The 18857-nt window shown below is 45.5% G+C and overlaps 1 long non-coding RNA gene and 1 other non-coding gene across 2 annotated transcripts; both read right to left on the reverse strand.

The window, feature by feature from the left end:
• Positions 1 to 1967: 1967 nt before the first annotated feature.
• On the reverse strand, positions 1968 to 10840 carry LOC122433438. The gene is made up of 5 exons (XR_006267097.1): positions 10381 to 10840; positions 9838 to 9933; positions 9094 to 9201; positions 8689 to 8759; positions 1968 to 8000 (listed from the first exon to the last, which is right to left on the reverse strand). It is a non-coding gene; the product is annotated as an uncharacterized LOC122433438 (long non-coding RNA).
• A 7177-nt stretch (positions 10841 to 18017) lies between these two features.
• TRNAG-CCC lies at positions 18018 to 18090 on the reverse strand. Its single transcript has one exon. It is a non-coding gene; the product is annotated as a tRNA-Gly (tRNA).
• Between the last annotated feature and the right edge of the window lie 767 nt (positions 18091 to 18857).

Below are 18857 nucleotides of genomic sequence, written 5' to 3' on the forward strand. Positions count from 1 at the left end.
GTGAAAAGAGACGGGGGATGGCGGAGGAAAGATGGTTTCTACCCGGCCCTCACCTGAGTCTCCCACAACCAGAAACCAGGGCGAGCTGCCCACTGATCTGGGCGCTGGACGTGGAGCAGACTGGTAGTTGATCCTGAAGATAAAACAGCATGAGGTTGCCTTCTGTCGGGAAATCCCAGAGCCTGGGGTCTAAGGTAGAGAGGCCTTCCCATGAAATCAGATTGAACTTTGGTTTTCCAAAAACAGCACATGGGACACCTCTTAATTTCTAGTGCATCATCTAACCTTAAACAATGCTTTTCTATTGAAGTATAGTTGATTCACAACGTTGTGTTGATTTCTGCCGTAGAGCAAATTAATTCAGTTATACAGATACATGCATTCTTTTTTCAAATATTCTTTCCCATTATGGTTTATCATAGGAGATGGAATGGTTCCTTGTGCTATCCAGTAGGACTGTTGTTTATCCATTCTGTGGACAATCGCTTACTTCTGCTAGCCCCAGCCTTGCATCAGTTCCCCAACCCCTCCCCCTCGACAACCACACGTCCCCTCTCTGTGTCTCTGAGGCTTTCTGTTTTGTAGGCAGGTTCATTCCTGTTATATTTTAGATTCCGCATATGAGTGATATCATATGTTACTTGTCTTTCTCTTTCTGATTTACTTCCCTTAGTATGAGCATCTTCAGCTACATCCATGTGGCTACAAGTGGCACTATGTCGTTCTTTTTATGGCTGAGTAGTATTCCGCTGCATACACATCCCATATCTTCTTTGTCCGTTCATCTGTCAGGGTCGTTTAGACTCTGTGAATGTCTTGACTATTGTGAATAGTGCTGCTATGAACAGAGGGGTGCAGTATCTTTTTGAATTAGAGTTTTGTCCAGACATATGCCCAGGAGTGGGATTGCTGGATCATATGATAATTCTATCTTTAGTTTTCTGAGTACTGTTTTCCATAGTGGCTGCACCAACTTACATGCCCACCAACAGTGTAGGAGGGTTCCCTTTTCTCCGCATCCTCTCTAGCATTTGTTAGTTGTAGAGTTTTTAATGATAGTCATTCTGATCGGTATGAGGTGGTACCTTATTATAGTTTTAGTTTAAATCTCTCTGGTAATTAGCGATGTTGAGCATCTTTTCCTGTGTCTATTGGCCATCTGTATTTCTTCTTTAGACTTCTTTAGTCTATAGAGGTATTCTCATCTAACATCTTTGTAGCTACTTCTTACTTGGACAATGAGTACCCAGCCCTTGGATTGTCCACACCCCACAAGATCAGGAAAGCAGACAAATATAGAAGAAAGGAAAGTGAAAGTGAAAGTTGCTCAGTTGAGTCCAACTCTTTGCGACCCCATGCACTATACAGTCCACGGAATTCTCCAGGCCAGAATACTGGTGTGTAGCCTTTTCCTTCTCCAGGGGATCTTCCCAACTCAGGGATAGAATCCAGGTCTCCCACATTGCAGGTGGATTCTTTTTTTTTTTTTTTGCAGGTGGATTCTTGACCAGCTGAACCACAAGGGAAGCCCAGAAGAAAGGAACCACCTTCCAAACAATTCCATTTTGCTACTTAGAGAAAATTTGGTAGGGGAAGAAATGACGATGATAGTAGCTAAAATGCACTTGAACGTTACCTGTTTACTTACGCATCATCCTTTTCCCCGGCCATCACTGACAACCAAGAGATGACTTGTTTACCAGTCTAAACCCCAGGTACCCTTCCCTGGAAGCAAGAAGCGGTGTATCAGGATGCAGTGAGAAGTCCCGTGGCAAAGACACAAGTTGTAGCTCAGTTGCTGGAGGATTTTTTCGTCTGCATCCCACCAGGCAGGTCTGAGTGCCTGTGACCTTGGAGGCACATTTTACTTCTTCACCTTTCCCTCCACACACCTCAGCAAGAACTATCCTTTGAGGTGTGGAACTTAATAATAGGCACACCTAATTATAGACACTGTGTTCGCCTGTCCTGGAGGATTGAAAACAAGGTGTCTCCTGAACCTGCCTGCCAATGCAGGAGATGCAGGAGACTCGGGTTCGATTCCTGAGTTGAGGAGATTCCCTGGAGAAGGAAATGGCAACCCACTCCAGTATTCTTGCCTGGAAAATTCCATGAACAGAGGAGCCTGGCGGGCTACTGTCCATGGGGTTGCAAAGAGTCAGACATGACCTGAGCATACATGCATGATACACACAGGTGGTGATGGGTGCACAATGCTGTGAATATACTTAATACCACTGAACTGTACATTTAAGAATGGTTCAAGTGATGGATTTTGTTCTGTGTATTTTTACCACAATAAAAAAAATGGGATAAAAAATTATTGTATGTGATATGATCCCAACCACATAAGAAAGCTACATGTGAAATATTATGAACCAAATAGACCAAAATAGTAACATTGGTTGCCTTTTGATAAGAGATAGATGACTTTCATTTTCTTGTCTCTATTTTTCTGTATTTTCTATATACTCTATTATGCGGGTGTTTATTGTCATATTCAGGAAAAGATAAACTTGAATTTTTAGATGCAGCCTAAGGGAACAAAGGAAGAATTGGAATTTCTAACGTAGTTTTCTCCACAATTTGCTCGCAAACATAGCAACCTACCCTCTGCCTTCTTCTCAGAGATGAGAAATTTTTCTATAAAACAACTTTAAAACCCAGTATTTCAGAAGAAAAAAATATTGGAAATAAAGTCCACATGTGTTTAAGTGTCTTTATTTGTCTTGATTTCGCTTAACCTGTTCTTTTTCCCTTGGATTCCCCATGAACTTAGAAGACACAGCCATAATGCAGCTAAGATTTTGCCTTTGCTAGTAAGTTAGTTTATGAATGTTATAAATATAACTGATTTGTAAGGGAGAAAGCACATTCTTGGCAAAAACCAAATGTCTCTTAAGATGGGCTTAATTAAAACAAAATACTCTTTAAATAGAATACCTCATCAGAATGCATGAAAATTTGAGAAGTTGAACATGACAAAGTAGGCTTAAAGACATAAGATCATTTAAAGCAAAACATTCTTCTTTGTAAGAGTCCCAAAATATGTCTAAGGGTGCACGAAAAGTCAAGACTGCAGAACAAAGACTCTGTGTTTGAAATTTTAATGTGCACATTAAAAAAAGCCAAGAAATACGACCGTAATCTGGGTGAGATTAGACAAAACCAGGAAGGTGATAAAATAGCAGAAGGAAGTGCCTTTCAACAGAAGAATTTTAGGCTTTATGCATGAGACCTTAGCTCTAAAAATGATAGTGGCAAGCAGCCATAGTCAAGGAAAAACTTCATGGTTAAAAGACAAAGGGCATTTTAAAAAGTTATTTCCATTTTCCTCCTCTGAAAAGGCTTTTTTCATTTGTTTGGTTGACTATGAAATTTTATTAAATTTCCCAAATGGTCTTGGCCACGTACCGTGTAAGTAACCAGCAACGACGCTCTCCTGATTTGAATTTCTGAAACAGCTACGATTTGAAGGTACACCTAAGTGCAGCCTCATACTCCAAAGGGTCAGTGAAAAACAGCCTCTGAAGATCAATGGCCCTTACAATGGATTTGCCAAAAAGCAAGCATCCCGTTTTAAGCTCAAAGTTCTATCTGTTTCGTTTGCCGACACTTAAAAGGTGAATGTTGGGGAGATGCTGGTTGGTTGGGTTCCACGGGGCAAATGTTTATTTGTCAATAGGGACCTTTGAATGCCTAGATCTGCTCACCTGGCCTCATGAGCCCAGTGTCCCCGGCCAAATCCTTGTTTTCATTGTTGACCCACCTAAGAGTGCTGTATGGCTGAAAAGCACGCAGGACTGGGACTTCCCTGGGGTCCAGAATCCGCCTTGCAATGCTGGGAACTGCGGTTTGATCCCTGGTCGGGGAACTAAGATCCCACATGCCGCAGGGCGACGAAGCCTGCCTGCCCCAACTACTGAGCCCAAGCACTGCAACTAGAGCGTCTATGCATTGCAGTGAGAAGACCCCACACGACACGGTGAAGACCCCACGTGCCTCAGCTAAGGCTTGACACAGCCAGAGAAAGAAAGTGCATTTCCATTGCAGGGGCTGTGAGTTCGGTCCCTGGTCGGAGAACTAAAATCTGACCAGCTATGTGGTGCACTCGAAAAAAAAAAAGCACATAATTTTTCCATTTCCAATTAAATGACTAACTCAAGAATATACCATTTTTTACCTTTCTATCTGGAATTCTCAGGGCCTGGAGGGTTTGAAGGTGATTTTTTTCATGGATGGGTGGACTCAGAATACTTACATGTTTCCCAAGTAAAGAACCTACTTTCTGTTTCTAAAAATACCATATGCTCTGAGCTCCATCACATTTTTTTTTTTTTCCGCAGGCAGGATCAAGAGTGGGCTGGGATAAAGTGAGGTAAAGTACCTCCTGATTGTGAGTTACATTTCCCCATACCGTGAGTCTTTTAATGGAGTGATTAATCGCCCCAGACTTTGATGAGAGGTGCCTGGGAGTCATTACTTGGGTAAGGATTGGGAAAGGGGATTGGGTCACATTTGCGTTTCGGAAGGATGTGTGTGGGAGGAGGGAGGTTTGGAGGGTTAAGATGGGAGGCAGAAAAACAAGTTTGGAATTTGGTGCATGTCAAAGACAAAGGCCTAGTGGTAAAGAACCCGACTGCCAATGTAGGAGAGGTAAGAGATGCGGATCCGATCCCAGGGTAGGGAAGATCCCCTGGAGGAGTGCACGGCAACCCACTCCAGTATTCTTGCCTGGAGAATCCCCTGAACAGAGGAGCCTGGCGGACTACAGTCCGTAGCGCAGAGTCAGAAGTGACTGAAGCAACTTAGTGGCGGCAGCAGCAGCAAAGATGAAGGCGCAAGCTCGGATGGTGGAAGTGGAGATGGACAGGGAGGAGTGGCCAGATTCAGGTACAAAAGGAGACAGAGGGACTTCCCTGGTGGTGCTGTGGTTAAGAATCCACCTGGCAATGCAGGGGACGCGGGTTCGATCCCTGCCCGGGGAACTAAGATTCCACATGCCACAGAGCAACTAGGCCTGCACACTGTGGGGCCCGGGGACTCCAGGGCCCGTGAGCCACAACTAGACAGGCCGTGTGCGGATCCACACGAGGATCCCGCGTGCCGCAACTAAGACTCGATGCAGCCACATAAATAAAGGGCCCAGGTGGTTCAGTCCCTGGTCAGGGAACAAAGATCCCACAAGTCACACAGTGTGGCCGCACCCCCCCCCCAAAAAAAAAGTTATGCTGATGGAGGACCCAACAGGAATGCAAACTGTCACTGCAGAGCCACCAGTCTGATCAAAACTCTGTCATCTGAAAGTATCATGCTCAGTGAAAGAAGCCAGACATGAGAGACCGTTACATAGTTTCATTTATCTGTGAAATGTTGGCAGATGCACAGAGGTAGAAAACAGGCTGTGCAGAGGAGGGAATAAGCTTGGGGTTTCCTCCTGGCCCAATGAAAATATCTGGAACTAGACAGTAGTGACGGTTGCCCAGTATTCCGAATGTGTTAAGTGGCCACTAATGGTAAATTTCATGTCATGTCTTATGACCAAAAAAAAAAAAAAGATCACCTCATTTCCATACAGGGAAAAAGGGATAAATTGGACCTCATTAAAACTAAAGAGATTTGCTCTACAGAGGACTCTGATAAGGGGAAAGAAAAGACACATCACAGACTGGGAGAGATTGTTTGCAAATCACATAGCCAACAAAGGACTCGTATTGAGAATACACAAGGAATTTTCAAAACTCAGCCCTAAAAAAAAAAACTCAGCCGTAAAAAAGAACAAACGGGCCACTCGGATCCAGTGGCAAAAGCGTGGAGGAGAAATGCCTTTCCATGGCTCTCTTTAACGAGAAGTCTGTGCGATTATCTGACTGATGTCTGTGTCCCCTGTTAGAGACCAGAAATCAGGGACTTGGCCTGGTTTTGCTCAACATGTCTGTGTGGCCCAGGGCCCAGCGCATAGTAAAAGCAGAATAAATATGAATGAACGGGCAGACACCTGGTAAGTGCCAGCCAAATGGACCTAGAACCTTTAACTTTAACCTTTAACCTTTAACTCTCCAGATGGCTGGAGAGCCTCTGAACACAGCCCCCCAGCAACAGCAATGGGCAAAGAGGAGTGCATTCATTCATCCATTCATTCAGTAAGTACCTACTGCGTACCATGCTCTGGGTTAAGCGCATGACATACATCCATGATCGAAACAGACAACAATTCCCGCACTTGTGGGACATAACTTTACACTAAATGAAAAGACAAGGCATTGTTCACAACAGCTGAAAAACGGACGCAACCCTTGTCCACAGACGGATGAATGGGTAAACAGAATGCATCCACCCACACAACAGAATGCTCTTCAGCTTTAGAAAGAAAGGAGATTCTGGCACCGGCGACAACGCGGGTTAACCTTGAGGACGTGATGCTGAGCGAAATAAAGCAGATACGAAAGGACAGATACTGTGGGATCCCACTTCTGTAAAGTCCCTGGAGGACACATTCATAGGACAGAAAGTAGAAGAGTGGGCGCCAGGGGCCAGGGAAGGGGCGGTGAACCGGGAGTGAGTGTTTAACGGGAGCAGAGCTACGGTTGGGGAAGATGAAATGAGTTCTGGAGATGAGGGCGGTGATGGGTGCCTAACTGTGAGTGTCCTTAATGCCCCTGAACTGGATGCTTAAAACCGGTTAAAATGGTAAAATTTTATATTAGGTGTATTTTACCATAACTTAAAACATCCTGATAATAGGATCTGTGGAGAAACGAAATTTGTGAATAGAGATCACCATTTGAAGGGGAGCAGTCAGAGTCCTGTTCATCCTTCAATTGATAAGAAGATTTAGCTGCTCTGGAGAGATAGAATGATGTTACCAATGATTGAGGGGGAAGAATATTAGTGCAAAGAAGGTCACGTAAGGGACTTCCCTGGCGGTCCAGTGGTTAGGACTCTGCTCTCACTGCCGGGACTGGGGGGCAGAGGTGGGGGGGGCAGGGGTTTGACCCCTGACTGGGGGGATTAAGATCCCAAAGGCCGCAAAGCGGGGCCAAATAAAAGGAAACAAAGAGATCACTTAATGTATCTCCTTCTGTTATCGAAAATAGAGGGAGGTGAAGTTTCTGAATACAGTATTCAAAGAGCCTTAGGGTCTTCCTGACCATCCGAGGGTTAGGACTGGTGCTCTCCCTGCAGAGGGCACAAATTCGATCCCTGGTCAGAAAACTAACATCCTGCATGCTGTGCAGGGACTCATTAAAAAATTAGGGCATTAAAAAAAAAAAAGCTACACCTTACACTACTGAAACATTTTTCTCCAAGCCTTTCTGTTGGCAATAAGTATAAACTGGAAGATTGTACCACTGACTCATCTTGGTGAACATACTATACTTAAAGTATTGAATCTGGTTTTTTTAAGGAACAAAGACTTGGAGGGGGAGAGGAAGTGGGGGCCACCATGGGGGGCGGGTGGGGGGAGTAGCTCAGAGAAGGAGGCTCTGAGGAGGGACACAGAGGGTGCGGAGGCTGGGGTCAGCCAGGAGGCGGGGAGGAGGTCAGGAGAGAACAGGACGCCGGTGACATGGAGCCACGGAGGCACTGCTGGGACTTCGAGAAGTGAAAGTGTTAGTCGCTCAATCGTGTCCGACTCTTTGCAACCCCATGGACTATGGCCCGCCAGGCCCCTCTGTCCATAGGGATTCTCCAGGCAAGAATACTGGAGTGGGTTGCCATTCCCCTCTCCAGGGGATGGGGATGGAACCCGGGTCTCCGGCATTACAGGCAGATTCTTTACCGTCTGAGCCACCAGGGAAGCCCTGGGACTTCGACTGTTCATCTAAATCAGACGGAGAGGAAGACGCTTTGTGCAAAACGTCAGATCAATTTTCACAAGGCAGCCAAGAAAAGAATCCAAAGCTGTGTTCCCAGGGCTGGCTGTAGCTTGACGCCCAGGCCTGCGTCTTCCTGCTGCTTAATCCACACCAGAGTCAGAGGCTTCTAGAAAAAAAACACTGGGGGAGAGGAGGGTCACAGGCTCTTAAGGAAACTTGAGAAAAACTTAACAGACCATCAGTCCACATGCCTAACACCTCAGTTTCAAGCACGAGCTCAGTTAAACCTGGGTGTTGTCTTGGCTGCTAAGGGACTGAACAGCCGTGTGCTTCAGGATGATAAATCTCCAACGTAAATGAAACAAAATACAATGGGAACTTTCCTGGCTTTCAAGTGAATGCTTTCATTGTAGTTTTGAAGTTTCACATGTACAACTGAATTATTATGCAGATGTTAAAAAACAGGAGGTAGGTCTCTACCAGCCGTGAGAAAACATGTCTAGGATACCTTATGAAATGGAAAAAAAGAAAAGCAATGTAACGCAGTTTGCATTCATCTCATTTTGGTTTAAAAAAAAAAGTATTTACATGAATAGGTTTATAGTACATACAAAAGGGGAAAAAAATCCTCTGATATCAGTTCATATGGTTACATCTGTGCTAGAATATCAGAGAACTTTCACATTCTGTATTATATATTTCAGAAGTGCTAGAATTTTAAAAATAATGAGCATGCATGACCTCTGTGATCAGAAAAGAAAATAAAGATGTTTTCAATGGAATATCTAGAATACATAAATGTCTATCAAAATTCAGCAGTAAAAAACACTCTATGCAGAAAAATAAACAAGAAATCTAGGGAAATTACCTGGCGGTCCAGGACTCGGCACTTTTACTTCTGTGATTCAATCCCTAGTCAGGCAATGAAGATCCACAAGCCTTGGGGTATGGCCAAAAAAAAAAAGGAAAAAGAAATCTAATTTTAAAATGGGCAAAAAAATACACAGATATTTCAACGAAAAGTGTAGAGATGGCAAGCACATGAAAAGATGTTCAACATCATTAGTCACTGAGGAAATGCAAATGAAGACCACAATGAAATATCACTATGTATGTGTCAGAATGGCTAAAATTAAAAATAGTGACAATACCAAATGCTGGTGATGATGTGGAGAAACCAGATCACACATCCATGGCTGGTGGGAATGTGAAACGATATAGCCACTTTGGGAAACAGTCTGGTGGTTTCTTACAAAACTAAATATGTTCTTACCATATGACCCAGCAATTGCGCTCCTGGGCATTTATCCCAGCAAAATGGAAATCTATGTTCATACACAACCTGTGCACGAATGTTCACAGCGGCTCTACTTGTAATAACCTGAAGTGGAAACAACGAAAGTGTCCGAGGACAGGTGAATGGTTACACAAGCTGTGATGTATCTGTACCATGGAACAGTGTTAAAGAATAAAGGATGAATACAATGCCACAACTGAGAATTATGCCGAGTTAAAAAAAGCCAATATTGCGAAGTTACCTACTGTATGATTCTGTCATAGCGACAGAAAACAGATTAGGACTAGTGGTTGCCCACCCCCGGCGGGGCAGGAAGAAGAGTAAGGACGGCAGAAAGAGATATCTTATCATGCAGATCCCTTGTGCTAATGGAACAATTCTGTGTCTTAACCGTGACGGTGTTTACACGAATCGACACGTGTGATAAAATTGCATACAGGCACATACACACACACAGAGGCACACACACAAGTAAAACTAGTGAAATCTAAACTGGTTCTGTAGATTGTATCAATGCTAGTTTCCCGGTTATTATAGCTCATGTCTATTTTCTACATGTATGTTACTATCTGTATAGAAAAATATATTACTATAGTCATGCAAGATGTCACCATTGGACAAAACTGTTTGAGGGTATAGAGCACCTTCCTGTACATTTTGAAAACTTCCTGTGAAATCTAGAATTATTACTTGTTCAAAGTTTAAAAAAAAAACACTCACATGGGGGGACTTCCCAGGTAGTCCAGTGGTTAAAGCGCCATGTTCCCAATGCCAAGGGGCTTGGATTTGATCCCTGGTCAGGGGACTAGATCCCACCTGTCACAGGTAAGAGTTCGCATACAACAAATAAGACCCAGCGCAGCCAAATAAATAAATATTTTTTAAAAAATCTCATATGGGAAAAAAAAAATCTCATATGGGGACAGATAATAAAATTTGTCTGGATTAACAAAACCTACTTCCATCAAAAATTTTAAAATATTTCTCCCATTTTCATTTAAGCTATATTTTATGGGGATGAATTCTTTGGAGCTTTATTGAACTATTTTAAACATATCTTTCAACTTGTGTCCAAAAAAAAGTTCCCCATCCTTCGATCTGATGGGTTTTTATTGGATGACTCTGGACATCTGTATTTATCACCATTTCAGAAAGTACAGTCTATAAACCACCTGGGATGAATGAAAACACGCAGATTCCAGGGCCTCCCCAATTCTTCTAAATCGAGCTCTCTTGGGATAGGATCTGGCCGTCCACACTTACTGTTTCCAGTGATTCTTTTTTCTTGGACATGCTGTGCAGCATCGGGATCTTAGTTCTCCAACCAGGAACTGAACCTGTGCCCGCTGCATGGGGAGAGAGGAGTCTTAACCAGTGGACCACCCAGGGGAGCCTTAATGGACTTTCTTTAACTTGAATTTGGGGGGATGGGCTTCTGGGCCAAGTTTATGCTCTTAATCGTTGATGCAGGTGAGGTTTCTAGTTTTTAAAAAGGAAGAAAGAAAGAGAAACAAAGAAATCTTGGTTCTAGAAAGGCATTCACTGCTCATAGACGTCCATAGCAATTCTCATTTTTTCTTCTTTGCTTTTTAGCCCAGCGAGCATCCCTGAACAGAAGCAGCGCCCGTCTTTCCCGGACTCAAGCGATTTAACAAGCAGCTATTTTGGCTAATCTTTCAGATTAGTCTTCTTAACTGCCAGAAAAACGGCGCCTTAAAAAGGAAATGTTTCTGCCTAAGAACTTATACCCAGTTGAAAATAGTCACGATCATTTAAAAAAATAATGCTGTGTAAGTATCCACACGACTTACCTCAAACACTGGTCCTAGCCAGCTAAAAATAACCTCTAAACAAATAACAAAACCTGGACGAGGCCCCGTGGAAGAAGCAGAGCCAACAGATTCTTCAGAAGTGAGGCTGGAGGACTGACCAGCTCTCAGCTTAGTCTGATCTGGTGCGAAGATCAAAGGCTGATGAGGGACGCTAAAGAACAAAAGCAGAGATAAACAAGCGGGCCTCAGCTAGCTCCAAAGCTCCTGCCCAGCAAGGGAGCGCATCCGTGAAATGAAAAGTGTTAAGTCACTCAGTCGTGCTCGACTCTTTGCGACCCCCTGGACTGTAGCCCACCAGGCTGCTCTGTCCATGGGGTTCTCCAGGCAAGAATACTGGAGTGGGTTGTCACGCCCTCTTCCAGGGGCTCTTCCTAACCCAGAGATCGAACCCAGGTCTCCTGCACTGCAGGCAGATTCTTTACCATCTGAGCCACCAGGGAAATGAAATGAAAAAGCAACCTCCAAAATGGAAGAAATACTTGCAATCAGCCACTTGGTAAGGGCTTAACATCCAAAAGATACAAAGGACTCTCACAACTCAACAGAGTGGAAAAAAAGAAAATCTGATTTTAATACTGTGCATGAGAACTGAATATACATTTTTCCAAGGAAGACATGCAAATGACCCCCAAATACATAAAGAAGCTCGGCATCACTCGGCATCAGGGAAATGCAAATCAAAACCACAATGAGCTATCACCACACCTCTGTTAGGACGGTGATGATCAGAAAGGCGGGAGATAACAAGCGCTGGTGAGGACGTGGAGAAAAGGGAACCTTTGTGCGATGTTAGTGGAAATGTAAATCGGTGCAGCCGCTAGGAAAAACAGCTTGGAGATTCCTCAAGAATTAAAAATAGAGCTGCCAAACGATCCAGCAATCCCACTTCTGGGTATAGAGCCAAAGGACATTTAAAAAAGGATATTGGCACCACCATGTTCATAGCAGCATTATTCACCATGGCCAAGATAGAGAAACCGCCTAGGTGTCCATCCACAGATGAATGGCTTCAGAAGATGTGGTGCATAAAGAACGGGATGTTATTCAGCTGAGAGAGGGAAGGAACATGGATGGATCTTGGGGCTTCCCAGGGCTCAGTGGTAAAGAATCCGTCGGCCAGGGCGGGAGACACGGGTTCAATCCCTGGGTCGGGAAAATTCCCCTGGAGAAGGAAATGGCAACCCACTCCGGTATTCTTGCCTGGGAAATCCCATGGACAGAGGCGCCTGGTGAGCTACAGTCTGTGGGGTCACAAGAGAGTCGGATACAGTTGAGTGATTGAGCACACACAGATGGACCTTGAGGGCACGATGTTAAGTGAAAAGCCAGACAGAGAAAGACAAAGACAAACATGATATCACTTATATGTGGAATCTAAAAAAAAAGTCAGAATCATAGAGATAGAAAGTAGAAGTGGTTGCCGGGGGTTGGGGGATGGGGAAAATGGGGAACCTCCCGGTGGGTCTCTATAGTGACCAGGTGGGGGGTGACAGTTTGGGGCCTTTTGCGACACACCCTCTAGGAAGCAGGGAACAATCCTTGCGGGCACTCTTTCCTCTGAGAGGCAGAGGGCTCAGAAGGGGGGGCCCCAGGTCTGCAGACCTACACGTGATAGGTGTCCGCCTCATATCGGATTGCTACGGCTGAAGACCAGAGACTGGGCGGTTTAAACAATGGACATCTATTTCTCACGGATATGGAGGCTGGAAGTCTAAGGTCAAGAAGACTTGTCTTTTGGTGAGGGCCCTCTTCCCGGCTCTTAGACGGCCAGCTTACAGATGGTCACCTTCTTGCTGTGTCCTCCCAAGTCAGAGAGAGAGAGAGAGGTGGGGGACGGGGTGAACTCCAGTTCCTTCCCCTTTAAAAAAACTTTTTTATTTGGCTGTGCAAGCCTTAGTTGTGGCACGAGGGATGTGGGATCTTTACTTGTGGCATGTGGGATCTAGTTCCCTGACCAGGGATCACACTCGGGTCCCTGCACTGGGGACATGGTATCTTAGCCACAGGACCATCAGGGGAGTCCCTCTTCCTCCTCTTATAAAGACACTAATCCTATTGTGGGGGTTGTACCTTCATGACCTCATCTAAACCTAATTACCTCCCAAAGGAACCACCTCCAAATGCCACCCTGGGGGTTGGGCTTCAACACATGAATTTGGGGGACACACAGTTCCGTCTGTAACAGATGGTTAAGGTCCGTGGCTAGGGAACCGCAGGGTGGGGAGGGTTTGGAGGCAACTGGAATAAAAAAGTAAGAGACAGACAGGGACAGATAGAGACAAAGAGAGAAATAGAGACGGAGGCTGGGAGAGCAGTCGAGACAGGCAGAGAGGACTCCAGGTAAGAATGGACGCCTGGAGCCACGCACCACCTGATTGAGCTACATCGCTCAAGATCCCAGAAACTGCTATTTCTCCATTCAAAACAGATTTTTTTTTAAGCTTTTATTGTGGTAAAATAGGTAACATGACGTTTACCACCTGTAAGCGTCCAGTTCAGGGGTTTTAAGTCCATTCACCTTGTTGCACAACCATCCACATGGTCATCTGCAGAACTCAGTCATCGACCCTAACTGAAACTCCACCTGCATTAAACAATAACTCCCCACTCCCCTCACCCCACCCCCGTTTTCTCTTCCTCGCCAGCTTGCATTCTCCTTTCCCCCCACAGTAAACACAGCAACATCTTCAACACAACAAAGCACTCCTGTTTGGGGGGGTGGTGACTGGGGAGTGGGGCAACTGTCTGATCTGATGGGGATCCAATGGGGAATCTCGAGCAATCAGAGTCAGAAGTAGGAAAAAAAAAAAGTGCCAGGCTGCAACCACCTGGCGGTCTGGGTGCCCCCGAGGGCCAGATGGTCTGTGGGGACCCGGGAACTTCAGGGAAAACACGGAGGCTGCAGCCCACTGGGAAGACGAGAGAGAGCGAGGGCTGATGAGGCCCCATCCCCACCGTCAGAGACACTATCATCCTCACTCCAAGAGCTCCCAGTAATTTTCTGTCCAATTTGGTAGCAATACACCCACTTAATAGCAAATCCAATTACTGTGGCTTCCCCCCATTTGTCATCTTAAGTGGGGTTTTGCTTCCATTAGGACTTTTAACAAATTACTTCAAGCAGCAGAGCAAAACCTGACTCTCATCTCTTGTTCCCTGTTTGTTTTCACAGTTTGTTTTAAACAACTGAGTGGCGGCGATAACGGTCTTGGGTTTCCCAGGTGGCACTAGTGGTAAAGAACCTGCCTGCCGATACAGGACACATAAGAGACGCAGGTTCCACCCCTGGATTGGGAAGGTCCCCTGGAGGAGGGCATGGCCACCCACTCCAGTATTTTCGCCTGGAGAATCCCATGGACAGAGCAGCCTGGCGGGCTATGGTCCATGGGGTCACAAAGAGTTGGGCACCACTGAATCAACAGCGGGCACACACAAGAAGGGTCTTTCTTGGGCAAATAGCTGAGGGAGGGAGGGCAAGGCTGCTGCTGGTGTTCGGGGCGGTGGCGGGAACTGGCCCTTGGATGACGCAGTGAGCTCGGGGGCTGCTGGGAGAGAGGGGTGCAGGCCAGGGCACGAGCGGGACAGGCTGTCAGCCTCTCTGCTTTCATAGCGCAGAGGCATCAGAGGGCTGGATTCATCCGAGACTGGGGAACTTTGGATCTCATGGGTTGGAAGGACAGGGGCTTAGGGGTGCTCCAGTCTCTGCCCAGGACAGGGAGGCGACATCCTGCTCCATCAGCCCAGAAATGGCATTTCAAACAAGTCGTCTGTTGCAAACTGCAGCTCCTGGCACAGGCCTGGCCAGCTTCCCGCAGGGGCTCAGCACGCCTCCGTGAACCAGTTAGCTGGGCTGAGCGGAGGCTCCTGTGTTAGAAGCGCCGGTCCCCATCCAGGGCACTGGCCGGGGAGTGAGCAGGGGTCTGAGAGCCACTTTCGGGATGCCCCCCAGCCCCAGGGAGATTCCTCAGCACTCACAGGCAATCTGGTCTGAGAGTCACTTTTCTCCCCAACCCAGGGATGGACAGAACAACTCCTGTCTTGCTCATCCTTAGAACCTGAGGTGCAGCTGTGAGGCGCTGAAGACCTTGGTTTCTTACTGCCAATCCCGGAAAACCAATATCCCTTTATCACACAGCTCGAGCCTTGGCCTGCCCGCTCCGGTCTGTTGCACCAAGTTCTCCATCACCCATCGGGTCAAGGAGCCAAACTCTGCCGTCTGCGCTAATCGCTGGAGGCTCTGAGCGCGTTCCGAGATGCCCTCACCGCTTTTATGAGTCCCACCAAGCCCAGGACAGAGTTCAGGCAGATGGAGGGCGTGATGACTCATACTTGACCACATTTGTTCATGACATCTAAACATTCAGGATCACCCGGATCCAGGCCATCTATTTTGCTGTGTAATTTGGAAGAGACGTCGTGTTTTAGGACTGAAGAAAGCAGGCTTAGAGTAAGTGCCCCAAAACATTCAATGGTGAAACAGAAGAGGAATATCCCTCCCAGCCCACCTCCCGGGGACCCGGCGGGCCTGGCAGGGAAGCATTCACTTCCTGCCTATGATCGAGAGATGCATTATGTCACACGGGGGAGGACTTCCAAATCCTATTTTTAGAGGTGATGAGGGGGAGGCCGAGTCCAGCCTGGAGCTGGAAGGAGCCCAAGGTCTAGGGGGCAACGGCTTCCGAGACCCGCCTCCATGCCTCACGCTGTCCTCTCTCACATTCCGAGGCCCCACGTGGCTCTGCAGGGGGTCGGTGCAGGATGTTCCCAGGAATCGTCTAGATCCAGTGAACTCGAGCACCGAGGTCACGCTTTCAACAGGAGCCTGCCCTGTAGCACGCGCCCCTCTCCTACAGACCCAGGCTGGGTGACAGCCTACTAGAAGATGACATGTTTCCAGAGGTGCAAGATTGAAAGAGACTTCAAGACCCATGGCCACTGGACAATAAAACACTTAGAATTCAGCACAGAAAGCTCGGGGGGTAGGCCCTTCATTCTAAAATACAGTTTTACTCTGATTTGAAAAGATTCATGCACCCCAATGTTCACAGAAGCACTATTGACAATAACCAAGACATGCAAGCTGCCTAACCAGATGAATGGATCAAGAAGGTGTGGTATATACACAATGGAATATTATTCAGCCATGAGAAAGAAGGAAATAATGCCATTTGAAGCAACACGGATGGACCTAGAGATTATTACACTAGGTGAAGTCAGAGAAAGACAAATATCATGATTCATGGCTTACATGTGGAAAATAAAAAAAAAATGATACAAATGAATTTATTTACAAGATAGAAATAGACTCATAGACATAGAAAACAAATGCACCGTTACCAAAGGGGAAAGGCAGGAAGGGATATAGTAGAAGCCTGGGATTCACAGATGAAAACTATTGTATACAACATAGATACATAACAAGATCCTATCGTATAGCACAGGGACCTGTATTCAATATCCTGTAATAAATAATAATAGAAAAGAATATGAAAAAGAATATATATTATATATAGAGAGATAAATATAATAGATATATATATATAGAGAGAGAGATAGCTTAGTCACTTCAGTCATATCTGAATCCTTGCGACCCTCTGCACTATTGCCCACCAGGTTCCTCTGTCCATGGGATTTTCCAAGCAAGAATACTGAAGTGGGTTCCATGCCCTCCTCCAGGGGTTCTTCCCGACCCAGGGATCGAACCCAAGTCTCTTACATCTCCTGCACTGGCAGATAGTTCTTTACCACTAGCGCCATCTGGGAAATGCCATCTGAGCAAACCCACATCTGCCTGCATCCCCTTCATTGCAAGCAGATTCTTTATCCACCAAGCCACCTGGGAAGCCACCTGATACAGTAACACATAAATATATATATATATATATAACTTAATCAATGCTATACACCGGAAACCAACACAACACTGGAAATGAACTCTACTTCAATTTGGAAACAAAAATTATTAAAAAAAAAAAAAAACAATTAAAAAAAAAACACAACAACACAGGGAGCCAGGCCTGGAGCTCCGTGATGACCTAGAGGGGTGGTGTGGGGGAGGGGAAGGAGGTTCAAGGGGGAGGGGATATAAGTATAATCATGGTCAATTCGTGCTGTTGTATGGCAAAAACCAACCGAATATTGTAAAGCAATTTTCCTTCAATTAAAAAATAAATTTGCTTTTAAAATTAAAAAATAAAATATTCAAAATCATAGAAAATAAAGACAAAGAGGTAATGCCAGTCTCTGTCCCGGAAGGCCTTACAGGCATGGTGCTTGTCCAACTTCCATGTGCTTCATTCAGAGAGAATGAGGACAGTCTTGTTGTGAAGGTCAACTGTGGGTCAGCTTGACTGGGCCCAGGGATGCCTGCCCAGCGAGCCGGTGAGACATGAATTCTGGGTGTATCTCTGAGGGTGTTTCTGGAAGGGATTAGCATTTGAATCAGTAGACTGAGTAAAGATGGGCTGAAACTGGGCTGGCATCACCCAATCCACTGAGGGTCCGGACAGGAAAAGAAAAGGACAGAGGAAGGCTCTTCTGTCCCCTTCTTGAGCTGAAACATCCATCGTGTCCTGCCCTTCGACATCAGAGCTTCAACTTCTGGTCCAAGAGTGTTAAGCCACCCACTGTCCCAGTTCTCCAGCTCATGGATGGCACGTTGTTGGTATTCAGTCGCTAAGTTGTGTCTGATTCGTTGGGACCTTATGGACAGCAGCACACCAGGCCTCCCTCTCCATCACTAACTCCGGGAGCTTGCTCAAACTCATGTCCGAGTCGGTGATGCCATCCAACCATCTCATCCTCTGTCATCCCCTTCTCCTCCTGCCTTCAATCTTTCCCAGCATCAGGGTCTTTCCCAATGAGTCAGCTCTTCATATCAGGTGGCCAAAGTATTGAAGCTTTATGGATGGAATATCATAACACATCTCAGCCTCCATCATTTTTCTGGCGGGGGCGGGTATTTTTAAATTGATTTATTGGCTGTCCCAGGTCTTAGTTGAGGCACACAGCCTCTTCGATTTCAGTTGCAGCATGTAGGGTCTTTTAGTTACAGCATGTGGGATCTAGTTCCCTGATCAGGGATCGAACCAGGGACCCCTGCATTGGGAGTGCAGTGTCTTAGCCACTGGACCACCAGGGAAGTTCCTCAGCCTCCATAATCGCGTGAGCCAATTCCCATAATAAATCTCTTCTGTATCCATGAATAGCCTACTGGTTCTGTTTTCTTTGGAGAACCCTGACTGATACACTCGTGAATAAGATTAAAAGGCAAAGCCTAAGACAATCCCCTTCTGTAGAGCAAACACTTACAGGAAACCATGTGCAAACTCGTGATCTTTTTTCCCCCACTTCAGGAGAATGGGGTTTTTGTCTTACATAGATGGATGTTAAAAGTAAAAAAAAAAAAAAAATCACACACCATATCATAGTAAAGATCTTGAAGAAGCAGAATTGTCACATGTCTGTCTGTAACAGACTGTCCAGCAGAACTTTCTGTGACGGTGGAAATGGTCTTTCTCTGCACTGCCCGAAGCAGTGGCCATGAGTCCCTCTAGCCGTCAAGCCCTTGAAAGGTGGCTATCATGAGTGAGAACTGAATTTTAGATTTTATATATTTCAGTTAAAATTTAAGAATATTTCCTAATTTTCCTTGTTATGCCTTCTTAGATACGCCCATCATTTAAAAGTGGACATTTAATTTCCAAATACATGGGGTTTTAAAGTATCTTTGATATTAATTTCTCACTTTGATATTAATTTCTCATTTAAATGCCTTCTTCTCTGCAATCACCCTCTGTGTTTTTTCAGTCTTGCAACTTTGAGGCTTTCAATGGCTAAGTCAAAGATCTCTCTTGGTAAACGTCACATTGCACTTGAAAATATGTGCATTATTTCCAAATATATTGT

The sequence above is a fragment of the Cervus canadensis genome, chromosome 32 (assembly GCF_019320065.1).
Source record: "Cervus canadensis isolate Bull #8, Minnesota chromosome 32, ASM1932006v1, whole genome shotgun sequence".
In the NCBI taxonomy this organism is placed as follows: Eukaryota; Metazoa; Chordata; class Mammalia; order Artiodactyla; family Cervidae; genus Cervus; species Cervus canadensis.